Below are 21,766 nucleotides of genomic sequence, written 5' to 3'. Positions count from 1 at the left end.
AGACTGTGACCAACACGATGTCCAAATTAAGAAAGGAGAGAAACATATTTGAAATGTAATTCAGAGTTCTGACTATTGCATATTATGGACATTTTAACTGTGTGAATGAAATTAGATTCATAACTAAACACGAAGAAAGAACTTTTATTTTCTGAGAGTTAGGAGATAAGTTTTAAGGCCTGCCCAAGATTTTACTCAGGGTCAGGAAAGAACCAGATATACATGATCAATATGAATGAATATTTAGGATGGAAGAATAATATTGGTTCCAGAATTACATTCAATGAGTCCTATTTGTTTAATTGATTTTTAAATCAAATTAAATTCTGCTCAATCTCTGGAATTATGGTAATATTCTTATAAGGCCCCCTTCTTGCCCAGTTGTCCAAGAAACCTGGAGGGCTAACATATTCTCAAATAGTGAGAAGAAAGCCCACCTTGCATAGTCTTGTGGATTTATCTGGTTGTGTTTCTGAGTTCTATTACATATTTTTCTGGATGCCCATGTGTTGCCATAGTGCCATGCACTATGCATCCATAGTGCATGAAATCTGGCTGGGCTCTAGTTCCCAGGAGAAGCCAGCATGATCCATTGAAGGTAAAAAATGGCTCCCCATTTATGCTAAGTTCCCCTAAAAGAATTCTTTAGTTAGATCATAAACCGTGGTCTTTTGCAATTTCCAACAGCATAAGTGGACATCATCTTCACCCTGCCACCTCTTACGTGCTATATACCAGAAAGTCTGCCAAGATGCCTGTATTACTGCCATTCATCCTAAAAGATCAGGCAGGTTTTACTTGTCACCATTCAAGAGTGGCAGTCGATCCCTCTCACTCCTTTCTTCAGAAGTGGAGTCATGCCAGCCCTGCCTCACCATTCCCGTTTCTGTCCACTATTAGTAGATATTCAGAGAGAAAGTTGCAGGAACAATGACATTCTCTCAATGAGTCATTCTTCCATATCAACTTTTAAAGAATTGGCACTTGATTTCTGTCCTTTCAACAAACAGGTTTGCAAATATTTATAAAATCCCTAAAATAACAAATATTCATACTATTGCAAATAATCTGGGACAAACTAAAACCTGTTTGTAATGGGAAGTGATGCACTGAAACTTCTGTAGTGAAATCCCTTCTAGATCAGAATAGAAAGAATGATTTTAACAATACTAGTTAAGGATCATCATGTTTCCTTACCGATAAATTGAAAATAGATTTCAGAATTTTCTAAATCTCCTTCTCTCTCACACACACACACAGAAACACCTGTACCTATTTGCATATTATTTTAAATATATTAATTTAAGCATATGCATATATTTTTAAATTGTTTTTCTGATGGTATGGTTGTCATTCATTTAATTTGAGTAAAATATTTCATCGTCCTCATAAAGTGATGTTAAAAAGCCCTTGCTGTAGGTAGAATTTCTTTGACCATTAGAATCAAAATTTTGCAGCCAAAGTGGAAAAATAAAAGGTTAAAAAAAAAAAAGTACAGGTTAGGCGTGGTGGTGGCTCACACTTGTAATCCCAGCACTTTAGGAGGCTGAGGCAGATGGGTCACCTGAGGTCAGGGGTTCGAGACCAGCCTGGTAAACATGGAGAAACCCCATCTCTACTAAAAGTACAAAAATTAGCTGTGTGTGGTGACCCATGCCTGTAATCCCAGCTACTTGGTAAGCTGAGGCAGGAGAATGACCTGAACTCGGGAGGCGGAGGTTGCAGTGAGCCGAGATCGTGACACTGCACTCCACCCTGGGCAACAGAGTGAGACTCCATCCCCCAACCCCCCAAAAAAAGTATTACAAAAGAATATTTTTAAGAGGTTTAATTCCACCTTGAGTAAACATAATAGATGAATACATTCCATGGTTATAATTGTATATTTTAAACTAGATAGCTTAGTTACAACTGGCAGATAAGTTTTTCCCCAGAAGCAAGTATGTTTGTAAAAATATTAAAAGTGCTAGGGTAGGTAGATGGCTATCTAAATTTGCATCTCATTTGATGAATATTAAACACTTTTTGAAAGGGTGAGATAAATCAACACTCAGATCTAATTAACCTAAATTGAACACATAAAAATTATTTGCCACTGATAAAGTTGATTTTAGGAGTTAAGATCACTACCAATACATAAAATACTCTGGCAAGTAACATCTTTGAGCAACTATTAGCAGCTTTCAGCCCCTTTGATATTTGCTGTATTATAAACTCAACGCAAAAACTACAAGAAAACAGAAACTAATTAAGCAAAGACAGTGTAAGCAATTTAAACAGTAACTATTGAGTTGGAGTACCTGAACTGCATCTTAAATACTATGCATAAAATAGGATTTTTCTTATTTATTAGAGTTTTCACAGCCTTTAACAAGAAAACAAAATATTAAAGTTTAGAGAAATGAAAACATAGGAAAACATTGTATAATGTTCTATTCTCCACATTAAGAAATATTTTCCAGAAACAAAATAATAACCAAACAATAGAAGACATTTCCCAGATCTCAACATTCCTCACATTTAAGATACTAAGTTAGAGAAAATGATACACAGGTAAAGTAGAGACACATTTGAAGACAGTATCTAAAAAAATAGGTAGGCAAACAAAACAGTATTCTTGAAATACTGCATGGCACTGACACATTTTTTTCTTTATTGAAAAATTTTTGCACCCTAAGAGGCTCTTATAAAATGCATCAAGTTATTTTTGTGAAGGCGGCAGCAGAACAGCAGTCGTGTGATCACATTTTGACAGGCTTCAGTAGCACACAAATAGCATTAACCTTGGTCTATGGCAACGAACAATGATGTAACAGACAACTCTAATCAATCAGAATTTGACTTCCCTTTATTCTGACAAGGATTCTTAATATAAGCCATCAAAAGTAGTTTAAAACTTGTTAGTCCTTCTGCCCTGCTTTTCATAGAACAGGTACATACCTCAGTTGCCATCTTTTCCTTTATTGAAAAACTGACAAAGCATTACAAAATGCATCTGCCTTAAATATTTGAGGCCAACTATAAAACGTCAAGATGTGTGGCAATAAATGCATCAATGATGATGTGCTGTGAAAAGTAATAGGCATAAAAATGTCAAAGGCAAAAAAAAAGGTGGGGGGGTGAGCTGGATTGAAGTAAGAAAAATAATTCTGTTAAAAAGCCAAGAAACTTGGTGGGAACAAGATAGAATTTAGGAATCAGAAAAACCTGACTTTTCATCCCTCACTAGGAGCTAATAACTAGGAAATGTGGGCAAATTGTTAAGTCTCCCCAGGCTTTGCTTAACACATTTGGAAAATGAAGAGGCAGCCTGGATGATTTCCAAGATTCCTTCCAAAGCTAAAATCTGATGATATATTGGTGATTTACAATTGTTAGAAAGAAGACAAGAAAATTCAAATTCTGGGTTTACAAACTTCAGATGAGAATAAAGTTATCTTTCTTTTTAATTTATAGAAATTATAAATGAAAAAAATGGATATAGTCCATTGTGTTTCTAGTCAACGGATATATCTAGTCAACAGATATGACCTCTGGATTGTACCCGTTCTACACTATTCTCCATTTACACTTAAAGCTGAAAGTTAAGATAATACAATTGATCTCTAGGGCAAATTCTAGAGAGAAAATTACTCTTGTACTAGATAATGGTAAAATTTACCATCAATGTAGTAGAGAGATGAACCATTTAACATACATGAAGACGGCTGATCAATATTTAGTTAATATGGGTTGGTTTGTTTTTTTCCTCTAAAGAACTGCGTTACTGAGATGGGTGGGTGTTGAGGTAATACTTTATTATTTAGATTTTATTAGGAGACATATTAACTGGTTTAAGGAGAGAGGAAGAGAAAGAGAGAGAGAGAAAGTGGGAACCGAGAGGCAAGAGAAAGAGAGAGAGGTGGATTGCAGGGAAAAACAGTGAAATTATTGAAGTATTAGAAAATATAATATAATTACATAGAGGGGAAGGACTACTGAATAGGTGCCAGGCCACTGAAGAGTCCTAGCCTTTGTCTGTGACAGTTGCTAAAACAAAGAGCACACTAGGCTATTTGCAATTCCCTCCTGTATTGTCTAAGCAGGAATGCACTTTTCCAGGCTATAGGTCTTGGTAAACTCCACCTGTTGTATGTTAGACTCTGCAACCTCGAGCTATACTTGGGAAAATGTATGCTCAACAGTTTACAGCTACCTTAGAGAGTTTCTTAAGCAGGCGCAGCTCTGGGCTGGGCACTCTACAGTGTGCACCTTTAGTTTCACGAAGAATTAGCACTATGTAATGTCATAGTGGAAAGATAATCATTCTAGGTTGGACCTTGGAATGAAATCCCAATTCCAGACAGGTATGATACTACTATTACTACTAAGAATGATAATCATGATAATAATAATAGCTAACAGTAATTGGGTTTTAGGCTAATACAAATGCTTTACATATGTTATTTCTATTAATACTTGTACAACGCTGTGGAGGTAGTATTAATCACACAGAGAAATTAAATAATTTGTTTAATGGTAGAATTATCATTTCAAAGTAGTTCTTTGATTTAAATTATCTTGTTCTCACTACATGTGACAAGGGGCAGGCCATTTGGTTTATCTTAGAGTCATAGCTTCAGTTTTCTGAGATAAAATAGGATAACAATATTTCCCTCTCCCCACATGTTTGAATGTTATTAATATATTCAAACACACACACATATATACATATGTGGACATATATATTTACACACATTTATCTCTATGTCTATCATCTCTATCTCCATCTATTGATCTAACAAGTTAGCCAGTGATAAACAGGAGCTTGTCTTCTCTTCACTTGTGCAACTGGCCTATTGTAATATTCAACTAAAATCAGAGTGCAAGAGGTAAGAATGCATCAGCGACAGATACTTTTGCTTTATTTTAGGTCTGACAAATTCAATAAATTTACTTAAGACAAAGTCAGGTCTAGTCTTTTTGATTTCTCACATGGTGGCTAAATTATAAAAATGATTACCAATATACAAATTCCTACATATTCATAATACTTTATTCATATTGATAACACTTGTAAAAAGTTATCACTTCCTTTTTACAGTTAAGGAAATTGAGAGTTGCACAGGTTAAATGATTTGTCCTAGGTCATATAGATAATGAGAGTATGGGTATGTCTGTCTAACTACAGGCTCATATTATTTATGTGAGTCAGATCATCTCTGTAGCACACAGACCCTGGAGTGGCCCTCATGATTCCTACCCTTGATGGTCATACTCTTTGAGTGGAGGTAGGACTATGAATTGCTTCTAGCTAACAGACTATGGAAATGGTTAAGGGATTCTGAAGATGCAACGAAGGTCCTAAATGAGCTGATTTTCAATTAAGCAAGAAAGAGATTAACTTGAGTGGACCTGAAATAATCATGCAGAAGCCTGTAAAACAGGAATTAGGCCCTCCATCGTGGGCTTGCTGAAATATGCAGCCATGTTAGAGAAGCCTACATGACTTCATACAGCTGCAAGGATATAAACTCTGCCCATAACTTAAAACAGCTTGAAAGTAGATTCTTCCCCAGTCAAGCCTCCAGAGGAGAGCACAGCCTGGTTGAGACCATGACTGCTGCTTCATGAGATGCTGAATAAAAGACCCAGCTAACCTATGGTCAGATTCCTGATCCACATACATTGTGAGGTAATAAATGTATGTTGTTTTAAATTGCTAAGTTTGTACTAATTTGTCATGCAACAACAAAAAAACCCAACAACAGAAAACCAGTGTAAACTCAAAAACTATTCATTTAGTAAATATTTGTGAAGTGTTTTTTATATGCAAGGTACTGTGCTAAAGGTCATATAAAGCACAAAAATAGAAATCCTCTAGATTTCCTGCCCTCAAGAAAATTACAACTGCAATAGTGGGGTCATGTTGGCTTTCTGGTGCCCTTCGGCTTATTCTAGGACTTCTATTAGCTTTTATTATAACAAAATCCTTAGTAAATCAAAATATGACAGTTAGGTCACAGTCTTTATTTCTTGAATTATGTCTAGGATTGAAGTAAGAAAAATATTTTCAAATACAGAACATTAATTTGTGTATGAGTTCTTTTCTAGACCATATGAATGCATCATCTCCAAAGATAAACAAATTGGATATAGATATTTTTTGTGGTAACTTCAAGTTTGGTTGCATTTGAAGATTAGCTTCTAGAATTAAATTCCCTTCAATTTAAAAAATTTATCAATATTTATTACTATGACAAAATATGTCCTATTATCCCCCGAATTTGAACAACATCTTGTAGTTCCTAAATTTAGGGAATAAAAAGAAATTATTTAAATTGAAGACTAATTTACATGAAGTTATATTAGATGGAATGTCCTTTGAAGTCTAATCATGGGCATCTTCGAGGGAAAAGAGATTTCTAAATTGAAACTTGTGTGTGTGTGTGTGTGTGGAGAATGGGGTCTCACCGTGTTGCCCAGGCTGGCGTTGAAATTCTGGGCTCAACCTGTCCTCTAGCTTCTGCCTCCCTAAGTGCTCAGATTAATAGGTGTGAGCCACAGTGCCCTGCTAAGATTTCTAAATTCAGTTAAATTGCATAGAATATTAAGTAAGTGTGTTCTTATCATTATCTAAACCTATGCTTCTTAACTGCTACAGGATTTTTATTATTGACTTTCATTCAAATTTGTTTGCATGTTGTAAAACTACATTAAGCCATATAGGTCGTTCTTATGTTGTAGAGCATATCAATTTAAATTCCCAAGGAATACTTAAGTGCTTATATCGAAGTGATTTTTGATATTAAGCTTTCAAGCAAGAACTGCAGACATTTCCTTATCCTTTGTTAACCTCAAAATAAAATAGTCTTTGTAGGAGATACTCTATGTTTTTGGTCTTTTTTTTTTTTTTTTTTGAGATGGAGTCTTGCTCTGTCGCCCAGGCTGGAGTGCAGTGGCGTGATCTCGGCTCACCGCAACCTCTGCCTCCAGGGTTCACGCCATTCTCTTGCCTCAGCCTCCCAAGTAGCTGGAACTATAGGCACCCGCCACCACGCCTGGCTAATTTTTTTTTTGTATTTTTAGTACAGACAGGATTTCACTGTTTTGGGTATTTTCTAAGCAAAGGCTACATAAGCAATATTAAACATCAATATGCTCAAAGTGTTTTCAAATTAAGCATATTAACAACAAATACAGAAAAAGATAATTAACATCAAATCATCATGATAAGTTATCAATAAGAAGTAAAAATTCTGAAGTGAAATTGTATAATCACGGGTACATTCAATACAGTATCTCAGAATAATTGAGACTGAGATAAATTATACTAAACAGAATGATGAATTTAAATGTTTGCCCTCCTTTAACTCTTTTCTGTCAGTTTCTACCTGTGTATTCTTTAAAAAAAAAAATCAAAAAGACAGCTTTCAGAAACTATCTCTTTAGTGAAAAATACACTTCTTTTAGCCTTAACCTCTCAGATAATATTCTCTTTTCCCCTAAATTCACTTGATTTACATTGCAAATTCATAGCAACAGAAACAAAAAATTTTACTCTAGGAGACAGAAACCGGTAGAAAGGTTTGAAATATCAACATGTAATTTTGTTTGCTCTCTATAGCCAATCTTAAAACAAAAAATAACCAGTTTTATTAATATGACCTACTATCTTTTTTCCTGAGCCTGTCACTCTTACTAGAAGCACCTGCTGGGCTCGATGCTTTTTCATTAATGGGATCTGTTCAAGAAGAGTGTAATTTTCCCAATAACACTCTTGGAGAGCTTTTTGACTCAACAACCTCAAATATGTACCGAGAGATTTCATTTCTAATCACCTCTCCTACTAGTAGTGTCTGTAGACTCTGAAGGCACAACATAGTATGAAATAAAAGTAAAAAAGTAGGAGCTGAAGTGAGCATCATTTCCCTTTCAAGTCATCTGCATGTGGAAACCCCTCTTTATATTTTGAATACATGAGAAACATATTTTGGCTGATACCTGCATTGAAATCATCTTTAGGAATTTTTATTCTTGCCTTATTTATCTTTCTTTATCATTAGGGAAGTTCCTTCATGGATCTCTGGTTACTATGTTTTGTTAGTTAAATCAATAAAGCCCTTTATTGAAAGAAGAATTGCATTACAATGCTGTCAATAATGAATGGTTATTGCAAGAAGGGGCTCAGAGAAAATAATTAAGAGGTGGAAATCTCTTAAGAAACTTCTGCAAACCAATTGTAGATGTAATCTATGTATGCAAATGATGGGCATACATTGTATAGCAGCTTTCATCCAAATAGACACTTAACAAATATGACTATTATACTCATGAATGCAGTGTATTCTTTTCTTTTTCTGCAGTTGTTTTCATGATGAAATGTTAGCTCTGCTTAATAAAAACTTTGGTATGGATTACTTAAGCAGGAAATATAAAAGAATGAATAATCAATTTGAAACAATTAAATTACATCAGAGGAGTTCATTAAAGAGCATGTCTCCAAAACATTGAGATCTGTAGAAGTTATAACTAGGACTAGTGGAAAAAAATACCTCATTTCCCTTGGCTTGCATCGCCTCTCTTGTAATCATTAATTGTCAAATTTACCCACCACAACTACCTCATCTTTTCTTCACCTCATGCAAAATTCTCTTGTTCAGCCATTCTCAATCAGAAGTATGAGAACTTCCATTCCGTATGGTTGTTGTAACTTTCTTCTCACCAAACTGCAGTTGTGTCTACTTATATTTTTGGATTCTTCTTCTTATATTTTATAAAATTCAACTCTTTAAGGATCCATCCTTGGTTCTCCATCCCTATGAGTAGCATCTTCTTTCTTTTACTCATTTCTTTCAGTAAAATCATGAATTTCTTTATGTGTCAAATATAGAAATTCGCACAGTGGCTGTGTATTCAAACCAAGATGAGTTTGCATTTAAAAATAACAGCAAGTATGTTGTTGCTGTGTGCACAGGGATTGGTTGCAAATGCAATTAGGAAAATAAACTGAAAATATGTGAAAGATGTATGTGAGTTAGTGAAGGACAATTTGTTTTAGACAATAGAAGAAAGCATTAAGAAATAAGATTTCCCTATTTGAAAAAAAAATTAAGTTATTGAGATGTACTCTGGAATAGCCAGTAAATGAAATGTGGAGGCTAGCTATTGATTCTCAAAATTTGAACCTTAGGAGAATTCCCAGTTGAGTAGCAACAGGATAAGAGTGTTGAGGCCCAGTCCTTCAGGACTGACCATGATCCAGGCCCTGTGAATACAAAAGGAAACAGGGCACAGCAATATTTGCTTTTCAATAATTGGTGCATTTGAGATAAAGAAAAAAAATTCATGAAGCTTGTTAAAGATGGTAAGGCAAGCTTTACTGAGGTGGGGCCATGGAGATAGCTTTAGGGATGACTGCAATGGGATCTTGCACTAGAGGAGAGAGATTGGACTCAAATCTAACTCCGACAAGGACACGCGGAGACCTATAACCAAAAAGAAGAATGAGGTGAGTGGATGGAAAATTACTAAGAGGAAACATCGAGGATAAGGGGTTTCTGGCTAAACTGATTTGAGAGGAATATTGCTAAAGGCAGATCAGGGTAATAAGATACCCAGGGTGCTCAGGTAACAAGAGACTTAGCAGGATTCTTGCTCAAAATGAAGTTTACAGAGAGAGAGGGAAAGCCCAAGGTCAAGACTAGTCAAATAGAAAACTCAGAGGTGCCACACTAAAATTTTGGCCAAAAGAAAGAGTCTTTGTCAGAGTTTATATGGATAAGTGCAATAATAAAGAAAAAGGAAAAAAAAGTCATTTATGGTTTGTGGTCAAACAGAATAAAACCCTATTACTGAGGACTAGACTAGGAGAAGTAAATAGTGTCATCATATTTCAGACTAATTTATAGCTTGTGACTTTAAATATATTGTGATAGTAAGGCACATATACCTTTAATTCTAAACTTGGGACCTTCTATGAGGCAGAATAATAAACAAAATTCTCTCAGGGCAGGTACATGCCTATTTTATATCTTTCTGACTTTAAAAATTAATTGGCTCTTAAAGCATGGCATTGGATGTATCTCCTTACCAGAGTGGTTGAAAGGAATGATTTAAGGATAACTTCAAATTACAAAGGCCTTCAGAAATTATGTTAATTCTCTCTTGCAATAGCCTTCCAAGGTAGAAAAATATTGTCCTCTTAAAAATGGCAGTTAAAATTGAGATGTAGGGGGGTGGAGCCAAGATGGCCGAATAGGAACAGCTCCAGTCTCCAGCTCCCAGCCCCAGCGACACAGAAGACAGGTGATTTCTGCATTTCTGCTTGAGGTACCGGTTTCATCTCACTAGGGAGTGCCTAACAGTGGGTGCAGGACAGTCGGTGAAGCACACTGTGCGCGAGCTGAAGCAGGGCGAGGCATTGCCTCACTCGGGAAGCGCAAGGGGTCAGGGAGTTCCCTTTCCTAGTCAAAGAAAGGGGAAACAGACGGCACCTGGAATATCGGGTCAGTCCCATCCTAATACTGCGCTTTTCCAACGGGCCTGGAAAACGGCACACTAGGAGATTGTGTCCCGCACCTGGCTCGGAGGGTCCTATGCCCACGGAGTCTCGCTGATTGCTAGCACAGCAGTCTGAGATCACGCTGCAAGGCGGCAACGAGGCTGGGGGAGGGGCGCCCGCCATTGCCCAGGCTTGCTTAGGTAAACAAAGCAGCCAGGAAGCTGGAACTGGGTGGAGCCCACCACAGCTCAAGGAGGCCTGCCTGCCTCTGTAGGCTCCACCTCTGGGGGCAGGGCACAGACAAACAAAAACTCAGCAAGAACCTCCACAGACTTAAATGTCCCTGTCTGACTGACAGCTTTGAAGAGAGTAGTGGTTCTCCCAGCACACAGCTGGAGATCTGAGAATGGACAGACTGCCTCCTAAAGTTGGTCCCTCACCCCTGAGCAGCCTAAATGGGAGGCACCCCCCCAGTAGGGACAGACTGACACCTCATTCAACCGGGTACTCCTCTGAGACAAAACTTTCAGAGGAACTATCAGACAGCTGAATTTGTGGTCTCACGAAAATCTGCTGTTCTGCAGCCACCGCTGCTGACACCCAGCCAAACAGGGTCTGGAGTGGACCTCTAGTAAACTTCAACAGACCTGCAGCTGAGGGTCCTGTCTGGTAGAAGGAAAACTAACAAACAGAAAGGACATCCACACCAAAAACCCATCTGTACATCACCATCATCAAAGACAAAAAGTAGATAAAACCACAAAGATGGGGAAAAAACAGAGCACAAAAACTGGAAACTCCAAAAAACAGAGCACCTCTCCTCCTCCAAAGGAACGCAGTTCCTTACCAGCAACGGAACAAAGCTGGATGGAGGATGACTTTGATGAGTTGAGAGAAGAAGGCTTCAGACAATCAAACTACTCTGAGCTACGAGAGGAAATTCAAAACAATAGCAAAGAAGTTAAAAACTTTGAAAAAAAATTAGAAGAATGGATAACTAGAATAACCAATGGAGAGAAGGGCTTAAAGGAGCTGATGGAGCTGAAAGCCAAGTTTCAAGAACTACGCGAAGATTGCAGAAGCCTCAGTAGCAGATGCGATCAACTGGAAGAAAGGGTATCGCTGATGGAAGATGAAATGAATGAAATGAAGAGAGAAGGGAAGTTTAGAGAAAAAAGAATAAAAAGAAATGAACAAAGCCTCCAAGAAATTTGGGACTATGTGAAAAGACCAAACCTACGTCTGATTGGTGTACCTGAAAATGATGGGGAGAATGGAACCAAGTTGGAAAACACTCTGCAAGATATTATCCAGGAGAACTTCCCCAATCTAGCAAGGCAGGCCAGCATTCAGATTCAGGAAATACAGAGAACGCCACAAAGATACTCCTCAAGAAGAGCAACTCCAAGACACATAATTGTCAGATTCACCAAAGTTGAAATGAAGGAAAAAATGTTAAGGGCAGCCAGAGAGAAAGGTCGGGTTACCCACAAAGGGAAGCCCATCAGACTAACAGCTGATCTCTCAGCGGAAACTCTACACGCCAGAAGAGAGTGGGGGCCGATATTCAACATTCTTAAAGAAAAGAATTTTCAACCCAGAATTTCCTATCCCGCCAAACTAAGCTTCGTAAGTGAAGGAGAAATAAAATACTTTACAGACAAGCAAACGCTGAGTGATTTTGTCACCACCAGGCCTGCCCTAAAAGAGCTCCTGAAGGAAGTACTAAACATGGAAAGGAACAACCGGTACCAGCCACTGCAAAAACATGCCAAATTGTAAAGACCATCGAGGCTAGGAAGAAACTATAGCAACTAACGAGCAAAATAACCAACTAACATCATAATGACAGGATCAGATTCACACATAACAATATTAACATTAAATGTAAATGGGCTAAATGCTCCAATCAAAAGACACAGACTGGCAAACTGGATAAGGAGTCAGGACCCATCAGTGTGCTGTATTCAGGAAACCCACCTCACGTGCAGAGACACACATAGACTCAAAATAAAGGGATGGAGGAAGATCTATCAAGCAACTGGAAAACAAAAAAAGGCAGGGGTTGCAATCCTAGTCTCTGATAAAATAGACTTTAAACCAACAAAGATCAAAAGAGACAAAGAAGGCCATTACATAATGGTAAAGGGATCAATTCAACAAGAAGAGCTAACTATCCTAAATATATATGCACCCAACACAGGAGCACCCAGATTCGTAAAGGAAGTCCTCAGTGACCTACAAAGGGACTTAAACTCCCACACAATAATAATGGGAGATTTTAACACCCCACTGTCAACATTGGACAGATCAACGAGACAGAAAGTTAACAAGGATATCCAGGAATTGAACTCAGCTCTACATAAAGTGGACCTAATAGACATCTACAGAACTCTCCACCCCAAGTCAACAGAATATACATTTTTTTCAGCACCACACCACACCTATTCCAAAATTGACCACATAGTTGGAAGTAAAGCTCTCCTCAGCAAATGTAAAAGAACAGAAATTATAACAAACTGTCTCTCAGACCACAGTGCAATCAAACTAGAACTCAGGATTAAGAAACTCACTCAAAACCGCTCAACTACATGGAAACTGAACAACCTGCTCCTGAATGACTATTGGGTACATAATGAAATGAAGGCAGAAATAAAGATGTTCTTTGAAACCAACGAGAACAAAGACACAACATACCAGAATCTCTGGGACACGTTCAAAGCAGTGTGTAGAGGGAAATTTATAGCACTAAATGCCCACAAGAGAAAGCAGGAAAGATCCAAAATTGACACCTTAACATCACAATTAAAAGAACTAGAAAAGCAAGAGCAAACACATTCAAAAGCTAGCAGAAGGCTAGAAATAACTAAAATCAGAGCAGAACTGAAGGAAATAGAGACACAAAAAACCCTTCAAAAAATTAATGAATCCAGGAGCTGGTTTTTTGAAAAGATCAACAAACTTGATGGACCACTAGCAAGACTAATAAAGAAGAAACGAGAGAAGAATCAAATAGATGCAATAAAAAACGAAAAAGGGGATATCACCACCGATCCCACAGAAATACAATCTACCATCAGAGAATACTACAAACACCTCTATGCAAATAAACTAGAAAATCTAGAGGAAATGGATAAATTCCTTGACAAATACACCCTCCCAAGACTAAACCAGGAAGAAGTTGAATCTCTGAATAGACCAATAACAGGTTCTGAAATTGTGGCAATAATCAATAGCTTACCAACCAAAAAGAGTCCAGGACCTGATGGATTCACAGCTGAATTCTACCAGAGGTACAAGGAGGAACTGGTACCATTCCTTCTGAAACTATTCCAATCGACAGAAAAAGAGGGAATCCTCCCTAACACATTTTATGAAGCCAGCATCGTCCTGATACCAAAGCCTGGCAGAGACATAACCAAAAAAGAGAATTTCAGACCAATATCCTTGATGAACATTGATGCAAAAATCCTCAATAAAATACTGGCAAACCGAATCCAGCAGCACATCAAAAAGCTTATCCACCATGATCAAGTGGGCTTCATCCCTGGGATGCAAGGCTGGTTCAACATACGCAAATCAATAAATGTAATCCAGCATATAAACAGAACCAAAGACAAAAACCACATGATTATCTCAATAGATGCAGAAAAGGCCTTTGACAAAATTCAACAACCCTTCATGCTAAAAACTCTCAATAAATTAGGTATTGATGGGACGTATCTCAAAATAATAAGAGCTATCTACGACAAACCCACAGCCAATATCATACTGAATGGGCAAAAACTGGAAGCATTCCCTCTGAAAACTGGCACAAGACAGGGATGCCCTCTCTCACCGCTCCTATTCAACATAGTGCTGGAAGTTCTGGCCAGAGCAATCACGCAGGAGAAGGAAATAAAGGGTATTAAATTAGGTTAAGAGGAGGTCAAATTGTCCCTTTTTGCAGATGACATGATTGTATATCTAGAAAACCCCATTGTCTCAGCCCAAAATCTCCTTAAGCTGATTAGCAACTTCAGCAAAGTCTCAGGATACAAAATTAATGTACAAAAATCACAAGCATTCTTGTACACCAATAACAGACAAACAGATAGTCAAATCATGAGTGAACTCCCATTCACAATTGCTTCAAAGAGAATAAAATACCTAGGAATCCAACTTACAAGGGATGTGAAGGACCTCTTCAAGGAGAACTACAAACCACTGCTCAATGAAATAAAAGAGGATACAAACAAATGGAAGAACATTCCATGCTCATGGGTTGGAAGAATCAATATCGTGAAAATGGCCATACTGCCCAAGGTAATTTATAGATTCAATGCCATCCCCATCAAGCTACCAATGACTTTCTTCACAGAATTGGAAAAAACTACTTTAAAGTTCATATGGAACCAAAAAAGAGCCCGCATCGCCAAGTCAATCCTAAGCCAAAAGAACAAAGCTGGAGGCATCACGCTACCTGACTTTAAACTATACTACAAGGCTACAGTAACCAAAACAGGATGGTACTGGTACCACAACAGAGACATAGATCAATGGAACAGAACAGAGCCCTCAGAAATGATGCCGCATATCTACAACTATCTGATCTTTGACAAACCTGACAAAAACAAGAAATGGGGAAAGGATTCCCTATTTAATAAATGGTGCTGGGAAAACTGGCTAGCCATATGTAGAAAGCTGCAACTGGATCCCTTCCTTACACCTTATACAAAAATTAATTCAAGATGGATTAAAGACTTATATGTTAGACCTAAAACCATTAAAATCCTACAAGAAAACCTAGGCAATACCATTCAGGACATAGGCATGGGCAAGGACTTCATGTCTAAAACACCAAAAGCAATGGCAACAAAAGCCAAAATCGACAAATGGGATCTCATTAAACTAAAGAGCTTCTGCACAGCAAAACAAACTACCATCAGAGTGAACAGGCAACCTACAGAATGGGAGAAAATTTTTTCAACCTACTCATCTGACAAAGGGCTAATATCCAGAATCTACAATGAACTCAAACAAATTTACAAGAAAAAAACAAACAACCCCATCAAAAAGCGGGCAGAGGACATGAACAGACACTTCTCAAAAGAAGACATTTATGCAGCCAAAAAATACATGAAGAAATGCTCATCATCACTGGCCATCAGAGAAATGCAAATCAAAACCACAGTGAGATACCATCTCACACCAGTTGGAATGGCCATCATTAAAAAATCAGGAAACAACAGGTGCTGGAGAGGATGTGGAGAAATAGGAACACTTTTACACTGTTGGTGGGACTGTAAACTAGTTCAACCATTGTGGAAGTCAGTGTGGCGATTCCTCAGGGATCTTGAACTAAAAATACCATTTGACCCAGCCATCCCATTACTGGGTATATACCCAAAGGACTATAAATCATGCTGCTATAAAGACACATGCACACGTATGTTTATTGTGGCACTATTCACAATAGCAAAGAGTTGGAACCAACCCAAATGTCCAACAATGATAGACTGGATTAAGAAAATGTGGCACATATACACCATGGAATACTATGCAGCCATAAAAAATGATGAGTTCGTGTCCTTTGTAGGGACATGGATGAAACTGGAAAACATCATTCTCAGTAAACTATCGCAAGGACAAAAAACCAAACACTGCATGTTCTCACTCATAGGTGGGAATTGAACAATGAGAACGCATAGACACAGGAAGGGGAACATCACACTCCGGGGACTGTTGTGGGGTGGGGGGAGGGGGGAGGGACAGCATTAGGAGATACACCTAATGCTAAATGACGAGTTAATGGGTGCAGGAAATCAACATGGCACATGGATACATATGTAACAAACCTGCACATTGTGCACATGTACCCTAAAACCCAATATTATAATAAAAAAAAAATTGAGATGTAGTTAAAATAAATTGGTTAACGTAGGAAAAAAGTCAAGATTATTAACTTTATATTAGGCTTGTGGCCTGATGTTAAATATCTCTTCTTCCCTGTTAATGGTAAAACCCTTCAGAGTTATGGCTTTCTTAGAGCATGTACCTTTTGTAGATTACAACACTAGTTATATTAGCATTTCATGCTGAAATATTCTTCTTAACACTCTCCAGATAGTGACAGGATATGATAGATGGGCTGCTTCTAAGTAGTTGCAGTTAAGGCTTTCTCTCTTCTGATCTATGTGTGAAAACAGCTAAAATAGACCTGTAGAAAGCAAAAGGACAACCATACCTGTGAGATCTATTTAAGAACTTTATCTGGCAAAGTACTAAATAACATAGCTCCTTCTTGAACTCTGCACTTCATTTTCTTCCCTTTTTATTTTTTCTTGGCTCTAATGATGGATGTATTTTCCTATATTGTTTTGCATAAGCCATGTTAGGATTTGTTCTGAGTTTCAAACATTAAAAAATGCTTTAACTTATAGTCCTTTTAGTTAAAGGTGTTTTTATATAAAAGTCTTATGATACGGTGTGGCTGTGTACCCACCCAAGTCTCATCTAGAACCATAGTTCCCATAATCCCCACGTGTTGTGGGAGGGACTCAATGAGAGGAAGTTGAATCATGGGGGCGGTCACCTCCATGCTGTTCTTGTGACCGTGAGTTCTCACAAGATGTGATGGTTTTGTAAGGAGCTCTCCCCGCCACTTTGCTCTGCACTTCTCTTTGCTGTCACCATGTGACGAAGGACGTGTTTGCTTCCCTTTCCGCCATGATTGTAAGTTTCCTGAGGCCTTTGCAGCCATGCTAAACTGTGAGTCAATTAAACCTCTTTCCTTTATAAATTACCCAGTCTCAGGTATATCTTTCTTAGCAGAATGAGAACAGACTAATACAGTAAATTGGTACTTGGTAGTGGGGTGCTGCTGTAAAGACACTCGAAAATGTGGAAGCAGTTTTGGAACTGGGTAAGAGACAGAGGTTGGAAAAATTTGGAGGGCTCAGAAGAAGACAGGAAAATGTGGGAAAGTTTGGAACTTCCTAGAGACTTGTTAAGTGGCTTTCACCAAAATGCTGATGGTGATATGGACAATGAAGTCCAGGCTGAGGAGGTCTCAGATGGAGATGAGGAACTTAATAGGAACTGAAGTAAAGGTCACTCTTGCTATGCAAAAAGACTGGTAGCATTTTGCCCCATCCTAGAGATCTGTGGAACTTTGAAATTGAGAGACACTTGCTGAGTCTTCCGGCCTTCATCTTTCTCCCATGCTGGAGGCTTCCTGCCCTTGAACATCAGACTCCAAATTCTTCAGCTGTTGGACTCTTGGACTTTTACCAGTTCTAAGTTCCTCAGGGCTTCTTGGGCCTTTGGCCACAGGCCGAAGGCTGCGTTGTCAGCTTCCCTACTTTTGAGGACTTGGACTGATCCACCATTGGCTTCCTCGCTCCTCCACTTGGAGACAGTATATCTTGGGACTTTACCTTGTGATAGTTGTGTGTGAGTCAATTCTCTTTAATAAACTCCCTTTCATATCTATCTGTCTGTCTGTCTGTCTATCTATCTTATCTATCTATCTATCTATCTATCTATCTATCTATCTATCTATCTATCTATCTATTCTATTAGTTCTGTCCCTCTAGAGAATACTGACTTATACAGTTTATGTTATAATTTTGTTGTTCTTTTTCCTTTCTCTTATATTTTCTGAACTATAAGTTTTGAATAGTTTGAAAGGGGCCCGTTGAGGCTGAGAAAACAATACCCCAAAATGAAGGCCTCAGAAGCAGCCTTGAAGCAAAAGTTTTTCTCTGCCCTCCTCCTGTCCTCCTGTCTCTCAGTCCCATTCTCCCCTGAGGTTAGCCATAGAAATGGAATCCCTCTTCGCCAAGGCAGGTCATAGAAACCAGAACCTCTTTTCCCCAAAGTCAGCCATAAAACATAAAAAACATTACTCTAATTTTCCCTCCACCCTTCTGTGTAAAAACTGGCCATAAAGAAATGATCTGACGACTACCTTGTTTGAGTGTAAGTCATAAGGTCCCCACTCCAGAGAGGGCCTTACCTCACACCCAGAAGAAAGAAATGTCACACAGACAGAGAGGCCAAGAAGAATCTAGACAGAGGGGCCTTGCCGGGTTTCCCCATTCAGTGGGGATTAGAACATAACCTTTTGATCAATCATATTGTAGATGACTGTCCATCCTCTGTTGAACTTAAGCATAAAAATGGACAATTTCCCCTGTGTCTTTGGGTCTCCATTTTGAACACTGCCCTACATACATGTTAAATAAATTTGTATGTGTTTTCTAGAATTAATTTGTCTTCTGTCAGTTGATTTTTTCAGAACCATCAGAAGGCCAAGGAGAACTTGCCCAATGGTCCTTACAGACTCTTTTGCATGTTCTAACTTTAAGAATTGTGTATATGTGTACTAGAAAGAATTGGAGGACAAATTGTATACTTGGTTTGTTTATTACAGAAACAATCCTGAAAAGGACCATGTTTATTTTCCAAATAGATCAGTAGTGACAATGCTGATCTTTACCAGAGCCACGTGATTCTGGAACAGTGATGATTAGATAAATTCTCCCAGCTTTTTAAAGTTCCAGAAAAGACGTTAGTGCAAAAAATCATCCCTCCTCGCATGGCTGAGATAAAACTCATGGATGCCTCTTTTCGTTTTAACCTAAGACAAGGCCGGACACAGACCCTTCAAATTCTCATTTTTTTGCCTCATAAATGATTAGCTGAACTGCTTGTCCCTGCTGATCAACAGGAACAAAATGCTTGTTAACCAAACTTTGATTAAGCTCTTCTCCTTCCCCAGGCCCAGAACACTGACATAACCACATCCTGAACCAGAAAACAACCCCTACTTAATAGCCTCTCCTAAGAATAGGCTGACCTGAGGGTCAAACATTTTCTGATCTACTACCTTCCTTTCATCCCACTTCTCCCCTCCATTTTTGTCTTATTTACTCCTCCTTATAAAAGAAAAGCCCTTTTCTGTCTGACCTCTGAGATACTTGCAGATCTCATGGTCCCAGCCTTCTCCCTACTGCAATAGTCTCCCCACTTCATTACAGTAGTCCCTTTCCCACTCGTGCAATTGTCTTTTCTGATAAACTCTTTGCATATCAATGTCTGGAGTTGTTTTTATTTGACATCTATAGAAATTTGTTAGCTAACGATAGCCTTATATGCAGCAAATGCCTTAAGTATGGTAGATTAAATTAAGCTAATATATAGACAGTAAATTATTATTAAAACAATTAATACATAAATTACTGTGCCAGTGATCAATGTATTGCCTTTCAGCTCCAAATCTAACCTGTTTACCTTGCTTTGTGATATTGGAGCTGGGCTCTGTAAACTCCTTTGCCAGTCATCCTGCAAAGAGATAGTAGAAAAATACTACCCTTCCAGATTCAAGTTCTCCGTATTGACTTTCCAGCCTATGACTCCAGGTGTCTGTGCAGACATGCCCCAGTTGTGCCCTCAGGCCAAGTTCTCCCCACCCGCAGCTCTTCTGCCCTCCTGAAGGCTCCAGCCTGTCCATATTCCAGCAGCTGGTTGCTTCTAAAACTACTGTTCGTCCAACACCTTTGACAAGGTTTGTCACTGACAAGCTACGTGTTGCTTTGGTAGCCATACTGCCTTTGTAGAAGTCTGAATCACAGCGTTTCTGAGTGGTGGCCTCACCTACTTCTTAGTTCCTTTACTGTTTCTTTTCCTCAGTCTAGAGGTGACAGTTATCCGTTTGACACTACTTCTAGATCTCTTAAATCAACTTTTACTTCTTTTAGTATTTAACCACTTTTTAGTGTTGAACAATTTTTTATTTTGAAATTTTTCTTTTCAAATAAACAGAGTCATTTCTGTCTCCTAACTTCTTTCTCTGATGTAATGAGTGAGGAATAAAATTTTCTACAAGCGTTCTTGTCCTCAGTTTTCAATATTAATGGATTCTAGGCATAACCTTTTTTTTTTTTTTGTGACAGTGTCTCACTTTGTCACCCAGGCTGTGGTGCAGTGGTGCAATCTTGGCTCACTACAACCTCCACCTCCTGACCTCAAACTATCCTCCACCTCAGCCTCCTGAGTAGCTGGGACCACAGGCGTGTGCCACAACACTCAGTTAACTTTTGTATTTTTAGTAGATTCGGGGTTTCACCATGTTGGCCAGGCTGGTCTCAAACTCCTGACCTCAAGTAATCCACCCACCTCAGCCTCCCAAAATGCTGGGATTACAGGCGTGAGCCACCATGCCCAGCCTAGCCTTAATCTTTCTTCAGTAAAACATACTCAAAAGTTATACCCCCAACTTTTCAGTCTAGAAACCTGGGAGTCACTCTTGACACTTTCTCTTTTCTCTCCTAAATTTATTTTATACATTTATTTATTTTTTTTTGAAAGGGAGTCTTGCTCTGTTGTCCAGGCTGGAGTACAGTGGTGCAATCTTGGCTCACTGCAACCTCCACCTCCTGGATTCAAGGAATTCTCCTGCTTCAGCCTCTCAAGTAGCTGGAATTACAGATGTGCACCACCACACCTGGCTAATTTTTGTATTTTTTTGGTAGAGATGGGATTGCACCATGTTGGCCAGGCTGCTCTCAAACTCCTGACCTCAGGTGATTCACTCACCTCGATCTCCCAAACTGCTGGGATGACAGGCATGAGCCAACGCGCCCAGCCTCTTCCCCCAAATTTAGTTTCAGTTTAACATCAAGTTCTGTTAAGTTCTACTTCCCAGTATATCCCAAATCTGCATACTTCTCCCAATTTCTGCGAGTCCACCATCCTACTTTATAATAACACACAATAATCAATATCTTAAGTGGTTCCCCTTCTGTTATTGTTTCTCAGTTAGCTTAACCTATAGGTACACTGATCTCAGTTAGCTTAACCTATAGGTACAAATTGGAACATGTTACTTATGCGATTAAAATATTTCACTGACTCACCACTGCACTTAAGATAAAAATTAAAATTTATTACGGAGGCCTTCAGGCTACCATTGAGATCTGGCTACTGACTACTCCTTCCTTCATATTACATTGACACTGCCCTTACCTGTTTGTCTGTTTTTGCACACAAAACAACCTTTAAAATTTCAGGTCAAATCATAGTGTTATCTTTCTGAGACATTAAATTGTCACTGAAATTTACCAGTGTGTATTCAACAACACACGTAATTCAAGCTAAGTGACAACAATGGACAGCTCGTTCATGTGCTGACAGTGACCACCGCGCCGTGACTCTTGCCTGGGCTTTAGCGATTATGAAACCCCACTGGTTGTAAGATACCATGCAATGGTACAGTACAATAAAATGTGAAAAAAAAGT

The 21,766-nt window shown here is 38.5% G+C and overlaps 2 long non-coding RNA genes across 4 annotated transcripts in view; both read right to left on the bottom strand.

Moving 5' to 3' along the window:
- Positions 1 to 9,334: 9,334 nt before the first annotated feature.
- LOC134731588 (uncharacterized) lies at positions 9,335 to 10,196 on the bottom strand. Its single transcript, XR_010113996.1, has 2 exons — positions 10,073 to 10,196; positions 9,335 to 9,467 (listed from the first exon to the last, which is right to left on the bottom strand). It is a non-coding gene; the product is annotated as an uncharacterized lncRNA (long non-coding RNA).
- A 6,254-nt stretch (positions 10,197 to 16,450) lies between these two features.
- LOC134731644 (uncharacterized) overlaps positions 16,451 to 21,766 on the bottom strand; it is a 102,779-nt gene continuing 97,463 nt past the window's right edge. For all 3 annotated transcript variants that reach the window (XR_010114094.1, XR_010114093.1, XR_010114092.1), the window contains one exon: positions 16,451 to 16,682. This is a non-coding gene — a long non-coding RNA (uncharacterized lncRNA). The remainder of the gene's footprint in view (positions 16,683 to 21,766) is intronic.

The sequence above is a fragment of the Symphalangus syndactylus genome, chromosome 10 (assembly GCF_028878055.3).
Source record: "Symphalangus syndactylus isolate Jambi chromosome 10, NHGRI_mSymSyn1-v2.1_pri, whole genome shotgun sequence".
In the NCBI taxonomy this organism is placed as follows: domain Eukaryota; kingdom Metazoa; phylum Chordata; class Mammalia; order Primates; family Hylobatidae; genus Symphalangus; species Symphalangus syndactylus.
This window is presented reverse-complemented; position numbering and strand designations above follow the sequence as displayed.